Source organism: Gossypium arboreum, chromosome 11 (assembly GCF_025698485.1).
Source record: "Gossypium arboreum isolate Shixiya-1 chromosome 11, ASM2569848v2, whole genome shotgun sequence".
NCBI classification, from domain to species: Eukaryota; Viridiplantae; Streptophyta; class Magnoliopsida; order Malvales; family Malvaceae; genus Gossypium; species Gossypium arboreum.
The window spans coordinates 113,326,373-113,346,842 of record NC_069080.1 but is presented as its reverse complement, the minus strand read 5'-3'; the positions used below and the strand labels follow the sequence as shown (position 1 = coordinate 113,346,842).

The following is a 20,470-nucleotide window of genomic DNA, read 5'->3' as shown; positions in this document are numbered from 1 at the left end:
ACCCCTATCACTGATAATTGCTCTAGGTGTTCCAAATAGAGAGAAAAGTTTCTTAAGGAATCGTACTACTACTCTAGCATCATTAGTAGGTAAAGCTTGGGCTTCAACCAATTTGGACATGTAATCAACAACTACTAAGATGTACTTATTCCCAAATGAACTAGGGAATGGTCCCATGAAGTCGATACCCCAAACGTCAAATATTTCACATGAGAGCATATATGTCTGAAGCATTTCATCACGTTTTGGAGATATTAACTGTCCGTTGGCATTTGTCACAAGAAGTAACATACATGTTGGCATCTTTGAATAGAGTAGGCCAATAAAAACCTAATTCGAGGATTTTATATGCTGTCTTATTTCCACTTTAATGTCCTCCAATCGGTCCTGAGTGCAATAGTCCAAGATCTTCAATGCTTCTGTCCTTGTAACACATCTCCTAATGACTTGATCTACACATATACGAAAAAGAAAAGGGTCTTCCCAAAAGTAATTTTTCACATCAGTAAAGGATCACTTCTTTTGCTGGTATGTCAACCCTTTTGGGATAATGTTAGCAGCTAAAACATTTGCAATGTCTGCAAACCAAGGTACCTCAGAATCAGATATAGCAAAAAATTGTTCTTCAGGGAATGAATCATTTATTTCAATGTCATCTAGCTCTTTGGTATTTGAATTTTCAAGCCTGGAAAGATGGTCAGCCGCAAGATTTTTAGCTCCTCTCTTATCCTTAATCTCCAAGTCAAATTCCTGCAATAATAAAATACATCAAATGAGTCGAGGTTTTGCATCAATTTTAGTCAAAAGTTAGCGAAGAACATAATGGTCAATATAAACGACAACTTTAGACAATATTTGATATGGCCTAAATCTATTTAATGCAAAAAGCACAACTAGCAGCTCTTTCTCCGTGGTGGTGTAGTTTTCTTGTACGGCTATCAAAGTTTTGCTAGCATAATAGATAGGTTGGAAATGTTTATCTCTTCGTTGTCCTAAAACTACACCTACTACAAAATCACTCACATCGTACATTAGTTCAAAAGGTGAATTCCAATCAAGTGCAATTATAATTGCAGCTTTAGTCAGTTTATCCTTTAAAGTATTAAATGCTTCTAAACATTCCTGATCAAAATTAAAAGGCACATCTTTCTCTAGTAATTTAGTCAAAGGCTTAGTTATTTTAGAAAAGTCTTTAATAAATCTTCTACAAAACCCAACATGTCCTAAAAACCTTCTAATAGCCTTAACCGAATTAGGGGAGGTAGTTTTTCAATGGTTTCAATTTTAGATTTATGAACCTCAATCCCTTTACTAGAAATTTTATGTCCTAACATAATACCTTCTTGAACCATAAAGTGACATTTTTCCCAGTTAAGCACAAGGTTTGTTTCCTCACATCTTATTAACACTCATTTTATATTTTTAAGGCAAAGATGGAAAGAGTTACTGAAAATCGAGAAATCATCCATAAATACCTCCATGACGTCTTCTACGAGTTCATAAAAAATGGCCATCATGCGACGCTGAAAAGTAGTGGGAGCATTACATAATTCAAAAGGCATTCTATGATAAGTAAACGTACCATATGGACATGTAAATGTCGCCTTTTCTTGATCTTTAAGAGCTATTGGGATTTGAAAATAACCAGAGAGTCCGTCTAAAAAGCAGTAGTACATGTGCCCTGACAATCTTTCCAACATTTGGTCAATGAATGGAAGGGGGAAGTGATCTTTTCTCGTGGCATCATTTTGCTTCCTATAATCAATACAAACTCTCCAACCTGTGACTATCCTTGTTGGGATTAATTCATTCTTCTCATTGGCTACAACAGTCATGCCTCCTTTCTTAGGAACAGCCTGCGCTGGACTTACCCAAGAACTCTTAGAAATAGGATAAATAATTCCAACATCTAGGAGTTTAATTACCTTAGCTTTAACAACTTTCTTCATGTTGGGGTTCAGTCGTCTTTGGGCTTGCACGCATGGCTTATAATCATCTTCCATTAAAATTTTATGGGTGCAAAAAGAAGGGCTGATCCCTTTAATGTCAGAAAATTTCCAAGCTATGGCTCTTTTATGCTCTCTTAAGACTTGGAGTAATTCTTTTTTCTCTTTGGGTTGCAAGTTAGACGCAATAATTACCGGTAATGTAGAGTTATTTCCAAATATTCCAAGTGATTCGGCAATTGTTTAAGTTCTAGTTTTGGAGGTTCTTCAATAGAGGGTTTTTTCTTAAGTTCATCATTTACTCTGCTGGTCTTGGGAAGGGTTCATTGGAATTCAGTTCAGTTCCTATCTTAGAATTATCATCCCCCTCCTCTCCTTGGGCAAGACACAGTTCCAACGTGTCCTTATGTATGATTTCCTGAAAATAATCTTGAGTAGCATGATCAATAGAGTTAATAAAAAAATGAGTCATCCTGTTCCCTAGAAAATCTCATGGCATCATAAATTTTAAAGATAATCTCTTCGTCACCTACTCTAAGTACCAATTTACCATCACCCACATCAATAAAAGCCCTAGGAGTGGCTAAAAATGGACGACCTAAGATTAAAGGCACTTGAACATCCTCATCCATGTCAAGCACAACGAAATCAACAGGGAATATAAATTTATCTACTTTTACAAGTACATCCTCTATAATTCCCCTAGGATATTTAACAGATCTATCAGCTAATTGAATACTCATCTTAGTGGGTTTAGGTTCCCCAAGACCCAGTTGTTTAAACATTTTATATGGCATCAAATTAATGCTAGCGCCTAAATCAGCTAGTGCCTTATTAACATTCAAACTACCAATTAAGTAGGGAATAGTAAAACATCCTGGGTCTTTCAGTTTGGTTGGCAGTTTATTTTAGAGTATGGCCGAGCACTCCTCATTAAGTTCCATTGTAGATAAGTCTTCAAACTTCCTTTTGTTTGTTAAAAGCTCATTTAAAAATTTTGCATATGTAGGCATCTGCGATATAGCTTTAACAAAAGGTAAGTTAATATGCAGTTGTTTAAAAAGTTTAAGGAATTTACCGAATTGTGAACCCATGCGGTCTTTCTTCAACTTTGCTGGATATGGGATTGGTGGTTTATATTCCTTTGACATTGGATTGTTATTATTTTTAGGGTTTTCCTCTTCTCCTTTGTTTCTTTCAGCTTCATGTAGTGGCTTCTTTTCGGATTTAGCTAACACCTTCCCACTCCTTAATGTAACTGCTTTCACATGCTCTTTTGGATTGGTTTCAGTGTTACTAGGTAAACTTCCTGGTGGTCTTTCTGAAATCATCTTAGCCAGCTGCCCAATTTGATTCTCGAGTCCTTGGATCGACGCTTGCTAATTTTTAAGTGTAGTTTCAGTGTTCTGAAAACGGGTTTTCACTACTGAAATAAATTTTGACATCATCTCCTCAAGGTTTGGCTTTTTCTCTTGCTGGTAAATTTGTTGTTGGAAGCCTGGAAGATGTTGTGGTCTCCGATTTCCTTAGCCTCCCAATGGGAAATTTGGGTGGTTTTTCCAACCTGCATTGTAAGTGTGATTATAAGGATTATTTTGAGGTCGAAGATTATTACCCATAAAATTTAGTTGCTCGTGTTCCATGTTCTGGCCATAAGGTAGGTATTCTGAATTGCTCGTTCCACCTCCATTTGTATTGCATTGCATTACTGGATGAACCTATAAAGAGATAAGTAAACCATTAATTTTTTTATTCAAAAGTTCTACCTGATTAGAGAGCATGGTGACCAAATCGGCGTTAAAAACGCTAGCTTCTTTCGTTGGCTTTGTCCTCATGACTTGCCACTAATAATTATTTAGTGCCATCTATTCTGTAAATTCATAAGCCTCCTCAGGTGTGTTATTATTGATAGTCCCACCAGCAGCTGCGTCAATCATCTGTCTAGTCGAAGGATTCAGGCCATTGTGAAATGTTTGAACCTGCAACCATAACGGCAGCCCATGGTGAGGGCACCTTCTCAATAGGTCCTTGTATCTCTCCCATGCATCATAGAGTGTCTTTAGATCCATCTGCACAAAAGAAGTGATATCATTCCTTAATTTAGCCATTTTAGCTGGCAGAAAATATTTAAGTAAAATTTTTTCGGTCATTTGTTCCCATGTAGTGATTGATCCTTGTGGTAACGAGTTCAACCACTATTTAGCTTTGTTTCTCAATGAAAAGGGAAACAACCGAAGGCGAATGGCATCATCATAAACGCCATTGATTTTAAAAGTGTCGCAAAACTCTAGGAAATTCACCAAATGAGTGTTTGGGTCCTCGTCCTGCAAACCATCAAACTGAACAAACTGTTGGATCATTTGAATTGTGTTTGGTTTCAGTTCAAAATTATTTGCAGCAACAGCAGACCTAACTATACTTGACTCAGTTCCTGTTAAAGTAGGTTTAGCATAATCATACATAGTGCGTGGAGCAGGATTCTGATGTAACACTCCTAACCCGTATCCGTCGTCGGAATAGGGACATAAGACATTACAAAATGATAACACAATTCTAAACAGTTATATATATACATGAATAAATTCTGAAGATCGGTCAAATTTATTTCATAAACTAACACAACTCTTAAAATTTGAAAACATTTCACATCTCATGTTTATGCAATTATATCACTTATAAGCAATAAAAATAATATAACATCGAAAATATTTAGCTTATGCCGATACAACAAGGATAAAATATAAACTCTAATGAACATCTAATTAATATAATGCATGAGTATATATATATATATATTGGCTATTAAATTAATACTTAAAAAAATCAAATATCGGTATACTATACAAATTGCTATCTTTATAAATATATACAAGTAACTAACAAAATTATTACATAGTATCTATTCAAGAACAACCACATGAATCACATATTTTTTATATTTTTTAACATTCCAATATTTATACATGCTATAATCATATAATGGCTCATTCATAAAACTAATCTCTATGACTTTATTGAATGTTACGTCATGGTGATCGAATATAATTACAACAAAGTACCTGTTTATAATATCTATCAATCAATATAAATTATACTCGATTTACCATTCATCTCAACTCTATCATTTATCTTGCAAGTATTTAATTTAAATAATATATATCAAACCATCTAAATTATCATGCCTATTTTCTCCATCAGTAAAGGAAATTAATTTATACATTTCCACTACCGTACAACTAGGACATGTAGACCAACGTTCATTCAATTACAAAAATATATACTATATCCAAATCAACTAATATGTCAATGAACAGGAACATATCTTGTACCTTGACTGATATGTCACAAACCTGGATGTATGCATAAGCAATACACGAAGCACCAACAAATTCCCAAACACACATCACATGATGGAACTAGTCAAATACTTTATTTGCAAGCATTATACTCATATATAACCTTAGTCAAACTAAGCACAAATATTTTTAGTAGTCATTATCCACTTCAAGCATATATGTTATTTACCACAACTACCATGCAAATATAGAACGTAGCATTATAACTAAGGTATACTTCAATCTTAAGCAAAATATATAAATGCAAACATTAAATTAAGCCATTTTCGCATGGCTTTTATACAACCATATTTCCAAATAACCAACTACAAAACCAGCCTATACATGCCATAATTCGAGTTTAGCTTATTAGGTACCAAAGTAGTATATAGTGTGATGAACTTGGCTGACAGTCCCCGAGCTCGTAGCTTGAATTCAAAATCTATTAAATGAAAACACATATAAAACATAAAGTAAGCTATTGAAGCTTAGTAAATTATAAGCAAATAAATAACTCATTAATATTGTCCATTTTTTTTTCTAACTAACATTTAACATTATCATTACCATACTTGATCTTGAATTACATTTTCATATTTAAAACACTTTTATCAACAATTTCCTATTTAAGTTTAATATTCACAAGGCTATTTAACATATTTTTTATCCACTTCCAAACAATTAATCTTAATAAACTATGCATCCAATTACCCACATATTTAAAGGTAAGAATCACAGAATAACATCACTTATAAGAATCATATACAAAGCCAAATATACTAAATCATAAGTGCACATACCTAAAAACATTTCTATAGTACACGATTTATACATTCACAAGTCAAATACATATATCACCTACTAATATATTCTTTATTTGCCTTTGCATAATATTTACAACAAATATTCTTAATATTTACTTACCTTATCTCATGTAAATATCAAATAATTTCTTACCTGATATTTAACATTTTTTACAAATCCGATCACAATTTACCTTTGCCCGATTAACCATTCGGAATTGGATAGGACACTCAGATAATTACACAAGTCGTACACTGCCAACGTCCCAGACGTGGTCTTACATGTAGCCACATACCGATGCCACTGTCCCAGATAGGGTCTTACTCGTAAACACATATCGGAACCACTTATCGATGCCATGGTCTTACTCGCACACATATATCGGAATCTTATGTCATGACATATGTATCCTAACTATTCCTAAGGTTCATACGGGGCTTTTGGACTTCGTATCTCGGTCGAATTGAACTTGAAAGTGTGGTAGCCACATTTATACATATTCAGCCACGACACAATTAAATTCTAACATTCCATAACAGCATATAATTATAACATTAATTTACTAATAAACACGTCTATTTGCTTATAAACTTACCTCGGATGGTACAAAATGGAATCGGGCGACTAGTCGACAACTTTCATTTTTCCCCGATCCAAATCTAATTTCTTTAGTTCTTGATCTAAAAATATTCAAATTAAGCTCATTCAAACATATTTTCATTCAATTTAGTCCAAAAACACATAAATAGGTAAATTACCATTTTACCCCTAACATTTATAGTTTTTACAATTTAGTCCCTATTGCACAAAACACAAAATACACAAAATTTCCAATTACCCATGTTTAGCTGAATCTTACCTATTACCATAGGAGTCCATATATTTCATTAATTTCACATTTTAGTCCCTCAAATTATTATTTATGCAATTAAGTCCTAATTACTCAAAATTATCAAAAATTCCAATACAAAATATGTTAAGCTAAAACATATCTTTCATTTTTCATCATCAAACCACAAAAAGCACAAGCTATCAACAATGGCACAACTCAAAATATTCATCAAAATAAAAAATTTAAGCATGGGTTTTGTAGTACTCGAAGCAACGATCTAAAAAACGTAAAAATTATCAAAAATCGAGCTGAACACTTACCTTAATCTAGCTTGAACAAGGCCGAACCCTACTTTGTTTTCTTTCTTTTTCTTTATTTTAGTTTCGGTGCAAGGATGAAGAAATAACATGGATATGGCTTTTTATTTTATAATATTATAACATACATTAACTTATTATTATGTTACCTTTTTTTTTCTTTTTAACTTTAGTTAATATATTATAAAATCATCCACTACCATCCAACATCATATATATAATGGGATAATTTCACCATAAATACCCCCACTTAGAAAGCCATTAACAAATAAGCCTTTTACAAAATAAACTACCCACTTTTCAATTTACGCGATTAAGTCCTTTTATTTAATCGGGCACCTAAACGACAAAATTAAATCACGAAAATTTCACAGATATAAATTCACACAAAATAAACATAGAAAATAATTTTTAAATATTTTTTTGACTCGAATTCGTGGTCTCGAAACCACCGTTCCGATTAGGGTTTAAATCGGGCTGTTACAACTCTCCCCCCTTAGAGATTTTCGTCCCCGAAAATCTTACCAGTGAATAGGTTTTGATAACGTTCTTTCATTGTATCTTCTGGCTCCCATGTTGCTTCCTCAACTCCATGCTTATGCCATAATACTTTAACTAACGAGATCTTTTTATTCTGTAACTTTTTAGTCTCACGAGTCAAAATACGAATCGGTTCTTCTTCGTAGGTCATATCAGGCTGAATTTCAATCTCAGACGGACTGATCACATGAGAAGGATTAAATCGATACCTTCGAAGCATCGAAACGTGGAATACATTATGGATCTTTTCTAACTCAGGTGGCAACGATAATTTGTAAGCAACTGGTCCAATACGCTCTATTACCTTATACGGCCCAATAAATCTAGGACTCAATTTGCCTTTACGACCGAATCTGAGTATTTTCTTCCACGGTGAGACTTTCAAAAAAACTTTATCTCCAATTTGAAACTCTATATCTTTACGTTTTAAGTCTGCGTAAGATTTCTGATAATCTAACGCTGCTTTCAAACTTTCATGGATCACTTTCACTTTCTGTTCAGTTTCTCTAATCAAGTCAACCCCGTATATCTTATTTTCACTGAGCTTAGTCCAGTACAATGGCGTACGGCATTTTCGACCATACAAAGCTTCATAAGGTGCCATTTTGATACTCAATTGATAGCTATTATTGTACGCAAATTTAATCAAAGGCAAGTATTGTTCCCACGTACTTTCGAACTCGAGAATGCAACATTTCAACATATCCTCAAGTATCTGTATGATTCACTCAGATTGGCCATTTGTTTGCGGATGGAAAGCAGTACTGAAATGTAATTTCGTACTTAGTGCATCTTGCAATTTCTTCCAAAACCGCGATGTAAATCTCGGATCTCTATCCGAAACAATAGATATAGGCACACCATGTAGTCTCACAATCTGAGAAACATACAATTCAGCCAGCTTATCAAGTGGGTAGTCTGTACGTATCGGGACAAAATGAGTCGATTTGGTCAATCTATCAACAACAACCCATATTGTATCTTTCTTGCTCGGTGTCAACGGTAAACCAGGTACAAAATGCATCGTAACTCTATCCCATTTCCACTCAGGTATCATGATCGGTTGAAGTAACCCTGAAGGTACCTGATGCTCGGCTTTTACTTGTTAACAGACTAAACTTCTTGCAATAAAGTCAGAGATGTCTCGTTTCATGCCAGGCTACCAATAGAGCTGTTTCAGATCATTATACATCTTTGTACTACCTGGGTGAACAGATAACCGACTACTGTGACCTTCATTCAAAATCACCTGAATCAGTTCTGAATTCCTAGGGATGCATATTCGGTCTCTAAACCTCAAACAATCATCAGCATCAACTCTGAACTCTGAATCAGCATCCGTCACACACTGAGCTTGTTTCGCAACCAAGTCATTATCAACTTTCTGGGCATTACATATTTGTTGAACAAACAATGGTCTAGCTTTCAATTCAGCCACTATCAGACCATCATCAGACATATCCAAATACGTATTCATTGCATGCAAAGCAACAGTGATTTTCGGCTTAAAGCATCAGTAACAACGTTAGCCTTTCCCGGGTGATAGTCAGTCACAAGCTCATAGTCTTTTAGCAGTTCTAATCATTGGCGTTGTCTCAAATTCAGATCTTTCTGAGTCATCAAGTATTTCAGGCTTTTGTGACCAGAATAAACATGACATTTCTCACCAAACAGATAGTGACGCCAAATTTTCAACGCAAACACAATGGTTGCCAGTTCCAAGTCGTGTGTCGGATAATTCTTTTCATGTGGCTTCAACTGTCTCGAGGCATAAGCTATCACTCTGCCTTCCTGCATCAGAACACAACCCAAACCATTTAACAATGCATCACTATAAATAACAAATTCTTTACCAGATTCCGACTGAAATAGCACTAGAGCTTCTGTCAAAAGGGCTTTCAACTGATCGAAGCTTTTCTGGAACTTCTCTGACCACTCGAACTTATCATCTTTTCGCAATAGCTTTGTCATCGGTTCTGTAATCATAGAGAAACCTTTCACGAATCATCTATAATAACCAGCAAGTCCCAGAAAGCTTCGGACTTCAGAAACATTCTTCGGAGGTTTCCAATCCAGTATAGCTGAAATTTTGCTCGGATCAACTCGAATACCCAATGCTGATACTACATGACCCAGAAAACTGACTTCACTTAACCAGAACTCGCATTTACTTAATTTTGCATACAACTGCTTATCTCGCAAGGTCTGCAACACAAGTCTCAAATGTTCGGCATGTTCAGCTTCATCATGAGAGTAGATTAAAATGTCATCTATAAATACAACCACAAACTGGTCCAGATACAGTCTGAAGATCCGATTCATCAAATCCATGAAAACAAGAGATGCATTAGTGAGTCCGAAAGGCATAACCAAAAATTCATAGTGTCCGTACCTCGTTCTGAAAGTAGTCTTCAGCATATCTCAATCTTTAACTCGCAACTAATAGTAGCCTAATCTCAAATCTATCTTCAAAAATACTGTGGCCCCTTTCAGTTGGTCAAACATATCATCAATACATGGCAACGGATAGTTATTCTTTATAGTCACCTTATTAAGCTGTCTGTAATCGATGCAAATTCTCATAGTTCCATCTTTCTTTTTCACAAAAAACACAGGTGCACCCCACGGAGAGAAACTCGGTCACGCGAAACCTCTATCTGCCAATTCTTATAATTGAGCTTTCAATTCTTTTAATTCTGTAGGCACCATTCTGTTTGGAGCTATGGATATCAGAGTCGTCCCAGGCGTTAACTAAATACCAAACTCTACTTCCCGAATAGGCGGCAAACCTAGTAATTCTTCTAGAAACACAAACGAATACTCACATACAACAGGTACTGATTCAATTTTTCTTTCAGCCGCTTTACTGTCGAGCACATAGGCAAAATAAGCTTCACACCCTTTTCTCACATATTTCTGAGCTAACATTGAAGAAATCACTACTGGTAACCCATACAAATCACTAGATTCAATCTGGATAATTTCATCATTCTGGCTTCGTAGATCAATGGTCTTCCTTTTGCAGTTCACAACAGCATCATGTAAAGTCAACCAATCCATACCTAGAATTATATCGAACTCATCAAAAGGCAGCAACATCAAATCAGCCGGAAAGCACATATCCCGAACCATCAAGGGACGATTCTTACACACTTTATCAACCATAACAAATCAGCCCAAGGGGTTTGACACTCAAATCACAAACTCAGTAGACTCAATAGGCAAAGTTTTGTTGAATACTAATGTCTCACATACATATGAATGGGTAGAACCAAGATCAATCAATGCAATTACATTAGTATCATAAAGAGTAAATGTACCAGTAATAACATCTGGGGATGAAGCCTCCTCTCGTGCACGTATAGTATAAGCTCTGGTAGGTGCACGAGCATCAGATCTGATTGCCACATCTTTAGTCCCTCTCTGACTTCCACTCGTATTACCAACATTTCTGGGTGGTCTACCTCGAGTTGTAGTGTTACCCGATCTTGTATTCTGCACTGGATTTTCCTCGGCTAACATTGGGCAATCTCGAATATAATGATCTGTCGATTCGCATTTAAAACAGGCCCGATCATGTAACCTGTAACTGTCGGGATGTCGTTTACCACAGTGCTTACACTCAGGTTGATTTGATCTAACATCACCCACACTCGCTACTGAGATAGCTCTCGAGCTCACTGGTGGTCTATTCTGATCCCATTTGGAGTAACCTAAAGTGGCTTTAGAATGGCTAAAATCATCTCGAAACTTCTTTGATGCTGACTGGAATGACTTACCGGATGTTCTTTTGCATGCATCTCTAGCTTCGAAGTCAGCTTTCCTTTTCTCTTTCCCAAGCTCATCAGCTTTGCAGGCTTACTCAATTAGTACCACAAACTCTTTTATCTCAAGTATGCCAACTAACAGTTTGATATCTTTATTCAGCCCATCTTCAAATCTTTTGCACATTATGGCTTCAGTAGAAACACACTCTTGAGCATACCGACTGAATCTTACGAACTTTCGTTCGTATTCCGTCACTGTCATCCTACCCTGTTTCAGCTCTAGACATTCTTTACACTTCTGGTCAATAAATCTCTGACTGATATATTTCTTACGGAACTCAGTCTGAAAGAATTCCTAAGTCACCTGCTCTCTCAGAACTACTGATACTAGGGTGTTCCACCAGTAGTATGTTGTGACTCGAAGTAGGGATATAGCACATTTTGAACATTCATCTGGAGTGCAGGACAACTCATCAAACACACGGATGGTATTATCAAGCCAAAACTCAGCCCGCTCAGCATCATCATCATCAGTGGCTTTAAACTCTTCAGCTCCATGTTTTCTGATTTTATCAACAGGTGGTCTATTCATTTGAAATGGATCACTTACTTGAGGTACAACAGGCACGAAAGATGGATTAGTCGGGGGTGGAGGTTGTTGTGCAGCCGGGTTAGTCCGGATATATTGAGTGAACCAGTCATTCATCATTTGATGGAAGGCTTGTTTAGCCTCACCTTCAGGATTACTCGAAGTCAGTCGAGAATCAGCTTGCGCTGTCCCTTGCACGGGAGCAGGTGCTACACTCTCGACATCATCAGCTACAGCTCTGTTGAGATCCATTTACTATATGAAAATGCATTTCAAATGTCAGAAGTCATCACACTATCACAATATATAATTATGGCATGTATAGCTAATCTCACACACGCTACGTAGTCCTAGAACCAACTAAACCGTAGCTTTGATGTAACACCCCCACACCCGAAACCGTCACCGGAGTCAAGCTTGAGGTGTTACTAAACTTATCTTACCTTTTAAACAACTCTAACCACTTATTTTAATTTTCGGAATAAACTATTTTTCTGCGTCATGGTTGCTTAAAAATTCATTTCTCGAGTTTCAAAACTCAAAATTAAGATCTGTAAATTTTTCCTGAAACTAGAATCATATATCTATCTACTAATTTTTTCTAGAATTTTTTACTTAGCCAATTAGTACAGTTTATTAGTTAAAGTTACCCCTATTTCAGAATTCAACTGCACTGGCCTCTACTTACTACGAACCACTTTTCTCTCTATAAAAAAATCATATAGATATACCGTTTGTTTATATTAAAACTAGATTCAATAAGGATTCTAACCATATAAATTATACCACCTAATTATTTTTTTAAAATATATGGTGAATTTCTAAAGTTGGAACAGGGGATCCAGAAATCGCTCTGGCCCTATTTCACCAAAACTCAAATACCCTATAAAATACAAAACCTTTACCTATTTTGCTTATTCCATATGAAAATAGACACAACGAGCTTTAATTTCATATATTATTCACCACCAACCCATGCCTCTACAATTTCTTGTGATTTTTCAAAATCCCATTATTTCTGATACTTGAATCTGTTTTTAAGTTACTTTCACATTTTTCTTAGTTTTCATGTGATAGTTACTACTTAATCATACATACTATTAAACATGCATATCATCAGCCACTCTATTAGCTAATCACTAGCAAGTATTTACACATCATTCATTGATCATATCATATCAAAAGAAACCAAGTTCCTATACATGCCATACACAAAACGAAACATCTAACTATACCAATGTGATTTCTTCGATAGTGTGATTGGGTCTCCGACGTTTCCTTCGATCCACGAGTGGCTTGATAAAACTATAAGAAAAGAAAATAAAGAGAGTAAGCACTAGGCTTAGTAAGCTTACAAGCAAATAAATTACAACATTCAACATAATGAATAATTATACATAATGTCACCTAGCCTCATAAACTTTCTTTACTTCTCATTTTCTACCTTCTTCTTTAGTCACTTACCTTCTTTCTTACCTGACCTTTCACTATTCATAAATATAATCTACCTTCCCTTTTGCTAATAATTCACTGTAATTTAACGTGTACAATGACCCGTTGAACCACTCGGAATACTAAGGATACTAGGGTCGTTCGCTCATCAATATCCTGCCAATACCATGTCTTCGACATGGACTTACATGAATTATTCCTGTCTCCAATGCCATATATATATATATAATATGGGCTTACATGGCTCATTCCTATCTCCAAAGCCATATAACTGATATGGACTTACATGGCTCATTTCTGTCCTGTCCTGTCCTGTCAAACCCAATATCCTAACATTCATAAGGTTCAAACGGGGCTTCCTAATGCTTTTTCTTTGTCACTTTGCCTTTAATTCGACTTTAAATATTCAAAGAAAATAAGTATATAAATGCTGGAAATTGGCAATAATAATATAAAATAAAAGAATATTGCATTTATTTACTGTAAACTTACCTCGATAAAAAATGTGACTAAAATATACAATTTAGTCCTTTACTTTTTCTTTTCCCCGATCTACTCTCGAATTTCGCTCTTCTTGATTATAGAGCTTGAAAGCTTGAAACAAACCCTAGCTATGGAGAACCCTTGAAATTTCGTGCTAATGAAGAAGATGATGAATTTTGTGTTATTTTTCCCTTTTTATTTCATTTAATATCCAAATGACCAAAATGCCCTTCCTTATTAAACTTTCAAAAATTCCATCCATGTTCTATTTTGTCCATGAACTAAGAAATTGGTCAAATTGTTATTTAAACCCTCCTAATTAATATTCCAAAGCAATTTCATACTAAAAACTTCTAGAATGCAAGTTTTGCAAATTATTCGACTTAGTCCCTAATCTCAACTTAAGCACTTTATGCATAGAATTTCATCACGAATTTTCACACAATCATGCAATCATATCATGAACCTCAAAATAATAATAAAATAAATTTTTCTACCTCGAATTTGTGGTTTCGCAACCACTGTTCCGTTTAGGCCCTATTTCGGGATCTTACATCTGATACCAATAAAATGTAACACTCCTAACTCATATCCTCACCGGAATAGGGTCATAAGACATTACAGAATGATAACACAATTCCGAACAGTTATATATATATATATACATGAATAAATTTTGAAGATCGGTCAAATTTATTTCATAAACTAACACAACTCTTAAAATTTGAAAACATTTCACATCTCATGTTTATGCAGTTATATCACTTATAAGCAATAAAATATAATATATCATTGAAAATATTTAGCTTATGCCGATATAACAAGGATAAAATATAAACTCTAATGAACATCTAATTAATATAATGCATAAGTATATATATATTGGTACATTAAACTAATACTTAAAAAATCAAATATTGATATATTATACAAATTACTCTCTCTATAAATATATACAAGTAACTAACAAAATTATTACATAGTATCTATTCAAGAACAACCACATGAGTCACATATATTTTTTTAATATTTTTTAATAGTCCAATATTTATACATGCTATAATCATATAATGGCTCATTCATAAAACTAATCTCTATGACTTTATTGAATGTTACGTCATGGTGATTGAATATAATTACAACAAAGTACCTATTTATAATATCTATCAATCAATATAAATTATACTCAATTTACGATTCATCTCAACTCTATCATTTATCTTGCAAGTATTTAATTTAAATAATATATATCAAACCATCTCAATTTGTAACACCCCAAACCCAGCCTGGAAGTTTGGCTCGAATCTGGCGTGTCACATTGAAGTGTTTTTCGAAAACCATGTTTCCATTAAAACCCTTCTTAATAATTAAAACTTATACCCTTTTAAACCTTGTTAGAAAACCTCAGATGAATAACATTCTTAACAACTTTGTAAAAATCTTGGTAGTTGCGGAAGCTTAATTTAAAAACAATTGCGGATACGTGGTGTTTTGAACAACAGTAGTTGCTTTGGAAAATCGTGTTCTAATACTAGCAATTATAAGAACAATAAATAAAATTCCAAATTTGAAATCCAGAAAATTACAACGGCTTTACTACAACCCACATAAAAACATTTAAAAGTAATAATCAAAGCGTAACATAAGCAAGGTGTGTGGCTTCCTCCGAGCCCCTCACAGCTCTGATCCATCTAAGGCTGGAAATTACCTGAAAGGTTAATAAACAGGGTGAGTTTACGAAAACTCAGTGTGTAACATAACCCAACCATAGCCCAAAACAGATCAAACCTTAGAGTCAGACTTATCTGGGCCTTGGCCGCAATGTAAATCGAATGAAACCCATAGGCCCATAGCAGATATAGAACAAATATATCATGAATGCAGAAATCCCAACCCAAAGCCTTCCATAACACCCCCGTACCAGCCTTACACCATGTGGGGAGACTACTTGACCCACCCAACCGCTACACACCACAGAAATTGCAGCGAGGCTGCTAGATATTGTGACAAAGTCACCAGATACAGATATTCTGGCTAGGCCACCAGAACAGATATATGTATGTGGCGAAGCCACCAGATTGCAGCGAGGCTGCCAGATATTGTGACGAAGTCACCAGAATATATATATGTGGTGAGGCTACCAGATTGCAGCGAGGCTGCCAGAACGCTTCCTCCATCAATATAAACCCATGTCCCATGCAACAGAAATAATATGTCATGGCATACATATACAGAAACAGAACATCATGCTTTTCAGGAAAAAAAATAACCCTAGGGGTAAAATCATAATTTTGCATGCATAAGGGTATTTCACTAATTATTACCTATTGCTAAGGTTTCATGCTCATTCTAACGTTTACCAAGTAATTAGAAGTACTTACCTCGTCTTCTTACCAAAGTGGGCCCGTTGGCCCATTGGCCCGTTTTCGGCCCATTAAGCAAAAAATACCGTTGTGCACAAAAATGCACACTCTGCATTCTAATCATCCAAATGCACCATATTCATTTACAACTGTCTCACGAGCGCTCAAATGCTCCCGAGTTCACAAAATACCAATGTTTTTGTATTTTTGGCTTTTACCGATTCAGTCTAAGGGATGGTGTTGTTTACACCCCTGGTTGATGACGATTAATGACGATATCTCCCACGCGATAATCCTACAATCGATCACTAACACATTAGACTTACGAATTAACGATAACTAACATAAATCCACGTCAACTAACCCAATCATCACACAAGTTAGTTATTTACGCACGAGGGGCAAAATAGTCATTTTACCCTCCAGGGGTAAATCGATAGTCCTACCCTACAAGGGTATTTTAGTAATTCTACAACTTATCCACTTGGGCCTATGGACCCATTGGGACCACATGGCCTATTTCAGCCCATCGCGGCCCAAAATAGCCGTCCTACTGCTAGAGTAATGAGAAATACACACCTGTTAGAAGACTGCAGTTAATCCGTGCTCCAAACACTCTTAGCTGACGCCCAACCCAAACGAGCACGTCACAAAGCGAAAGGGATTAGCCAAGAAGGGTATGCCTACTCTCCTCATGTGGGATCCCTCCATCACCAGAGTTTAAAACCAACACCAACTCTTGCCGTCCCAACATAGCAAAATAATCAACCTTCGCGTGCCAAGGGATTCGAACCAAAGTCCTCTCAGATACCAACTCACGCCACCACCACTAGGCCAAGAACTCATTTATGTCATAAATCCAACACATTAAACTTTAAAGAGCACCTACTTGCTTCCAGATTAATTGAAAAGAAAAACCAAAATATATTGCAAGAGCCAAGACTTGAACCTTGGATCCCTTGTTTCCTCTATGGCGTCACTTCCTTGTCCCCTAAGTGGCGCCACCTTGCCACTACACCACACTCTTTTTTGTGGCACAATTTCCCCAACAATATTCTTAAGGCCTACCTACTATACCTAGGGTTTGATTCACCTTAAACCAAAATTTTTGCTAGAGTCCATATTTGAACCCAGGACTTTTCCAACACTTCTCAGCACATTTAACCACTAAAACAAGTGAGACAGCCCTAATTTGACCCTAGTCGAAAAGTGGTTTCGGGAACACAAAAATTGAGTCATAAAAAAAATTTACTGTTAAATTCTGTGTTTATTATATGTGTAAATGCATGTGTGAAAGTTTCATGCTTTGATCTGGTCATTTATATGTGAAATTTATAAGATAGGACTCATGTGATAAAACTTGAAAGTGTGATAGGTAAATTTTAAAGTATCAGATAATGCATGAAATGATGACATTAGGGATTTGTATGTCAAATGGACCAATTTTGTTTAGTGGCCAGCCATAAATGATTGTTGATGTATAATATATGTTTTATTATACTATTATAATAAGTGATGGCTTTATTTTTTTAAAGAAATTAATTAGTAAAACAATAAAAGACGAAAAAAATAGATGTTCATCTTCCTTTTTGATTGCCAAATTTGGGAAAGAAAATATTGAAGAAAGAAAAGGGGGAAGACTTTCGGTCATTTGAATGCTTAAGAAGGTTTGTATATTGTGTTAAAGTTGTGAAATTTTAGCTTGTTTTAGGTTAATTATCATGGTTCTTACTTAGCCCATGCTAAATTTTTAAATTTTGATGGATGGATGGAGCATTCGGCTATGGTTATTAAAGAAGGAATTTGATTATTTCCTTTAAGTTTTGATGAAGAATGCGTTGAGGAAAGAAATTGATCTTGCTAAAAATATGAATTTTTAATGCTCACATATGTAAAAGCCGAAAATAAAAAAAGCTTGATGTCTTGAACAAATGTTGTTTCGATGTGTTGAATTAAGTAAATTAGATGTTTGAACACTTAAGGATTCGGCATTGTTCATGATTTTTTTTAGAATGTGATTTTGAATGATATGAGTAATGTTATGCATAGGTTTCGGCTTTGATAAGTAAAAATATAATGGTGGCTTAAGTTGAATAACACTCGGCTAAGGATTATAAATGTTAGCTAATTCAGCATAAGAGTATAGGTGACAACTACTTTGTATTTGAAGTTTTGAAGAATATGTAGGGTTTAATTAAGTGATGAAGGTTAAATTTTTTAAATTTGGTTAAATTAGGCATTCGACATTACTTATGACATCGGATATGAGTGTATGAAAGATTAAGTTTGAGTAGTTAAGTACATTAAATTAGTTGATGATTTGAGTACTACTTATGGTTGATTCGATTATGGTCTTTGCATGAGTAAAGTGATATTATGTGCATATATGCTAAGGAATATTCATCTATGTTATAAATTTTATAAAATGAAATGATGTATATGGAATTATGATAAGAGATATATTTTGATTTTGTTACAAATTATAATCCAAAGACTTACTCCATGATAAAATACATGAAATTGTATGCAAATTTAGTTTATGAAATTGAATATGCGAGGTAATAAGTTAGTAAAATGTTCCTTGATAGTTTAGTTTATTAATTGGGAATAAATGTGATTGTCGATTGTAGCGTAGTAATATGTTCGATTATGCATGAGTAGGGCGTATGAATGATGTTTAAATAGCTAGTTTAGTAAGGTCATTTGTACCTTAAATATATGACATATATATATGTATTAAATTAAATTGATTAATTGATAAGTAATTGAACAAAATTCATTTGTTTAAATTAAGCTCAAGAGCAAAGAGGAGCTAATTCAGATAGGGGAAAGGAGAAAGCAATCAAGTAGCCTATCTGCAACTATTCAAAACATCCGAGGTAAGTTTTTGAGTAATTGAACTTAGCTTATGATTTGATAGGATCATGATATATAAGCTTAATATATAAATTGTAACCTAATGTTTCTACTTGAATTAAGTAGTGAGATAAATAATTTGTACATATGACTTGTATCCGAATGCTTATAGAGATCATGTTGAATATTGAAATGAAATCGGGTTCTTTGTATGTGGCTATTGAGCCGAAAGTGAAATTATTGATAAGCATGTTGTGCTTGTGTTCTAGTAAGGTAAATGAAATGCTAATGTATTAAGATATATATATGTGCACGATATTTGAGGATTTTAACAGGGCTAAGACCCGCAGGCCTTGTGTGAGATTTATATCCGGGCTAAGTCCCGAAGGCATTCGTGCTGATATTATATCCGGGTTAAGTCCCGAAGGCATTCGTGCTGGTATTATATCCGGGCTAAGTCCCGAAGGCATTCGTGCTGATATTATATCTGGGCTAATTCCCGAAGGCATTCGTATTGATGTTAAATCTGGGCTAAGTTCCGAAGGCATTTGGGTTGGAAATATGTGATCTTGCTGTAATAATTCCAATAAATGGGCTCACAAACCTAAGATGGTCAGGTATGTACCATATATATGTTATAAAATTGATTCGGTTTAAATTGTGATTATTCATTTGGATAGTGTTTTTTTTTTCGGCCATTGCATATAGTTGTATGAAGTATATATATAACTTATCCAGGATATATGAATTTTGATTCAAGTGAAAATATGTTAAGATTGGCTCTGAGTATGTAAGTATATTGGTTGAAGTATGAAGTAACATGAACATGTGAATATGCGTATATGTATTTATTTAGCCTTGAAATTGGATGAGATGTATTCGGCTAAATAATGAAGTTAATTGAATAAAAAGAAGTTATCTATGTGATATGAATTGATGTTTAAGGAAGAAATTAAAATGGCAGGCATAAACAATAGTAGTATATTTAGAAATGTTTATATTAGGTCAAAGAAAAGATGATAAGCATTATGAATGCTACGCCTTAATTTTTAATGATTTCATTACTTAAAACTTACTAAGCATAGAAATGCTTACTATGTTGCTTTAATCCTCTGTTTTATAGATCTTGTTCGTTAGCTACGGTCTCGGGGATCCCAAAGTCGAGTCGTCCACACTATCTAAGCCC

General features: G+C 34.9%; 1 non-coding gene across 1 annotated transcript; it reads left to right on the top strand.

Moving 5' to 3' along the window:
• Positions 1-3,941: 3,941 nt before the first annotated feature.
• On the top strand, positions 3,942-4,048 carry LOC128284978 (small nucleolar RNA R71). Its single transcript, XR_008275394.1, has one exon. It is a non-coding gene; the product is annotated as a small nucleolar RNA R71 (small nucleolar RNA).
• The last annotated feature ends 16,422 nt before the right edge of the window (positions 4,049-20,470 follow it).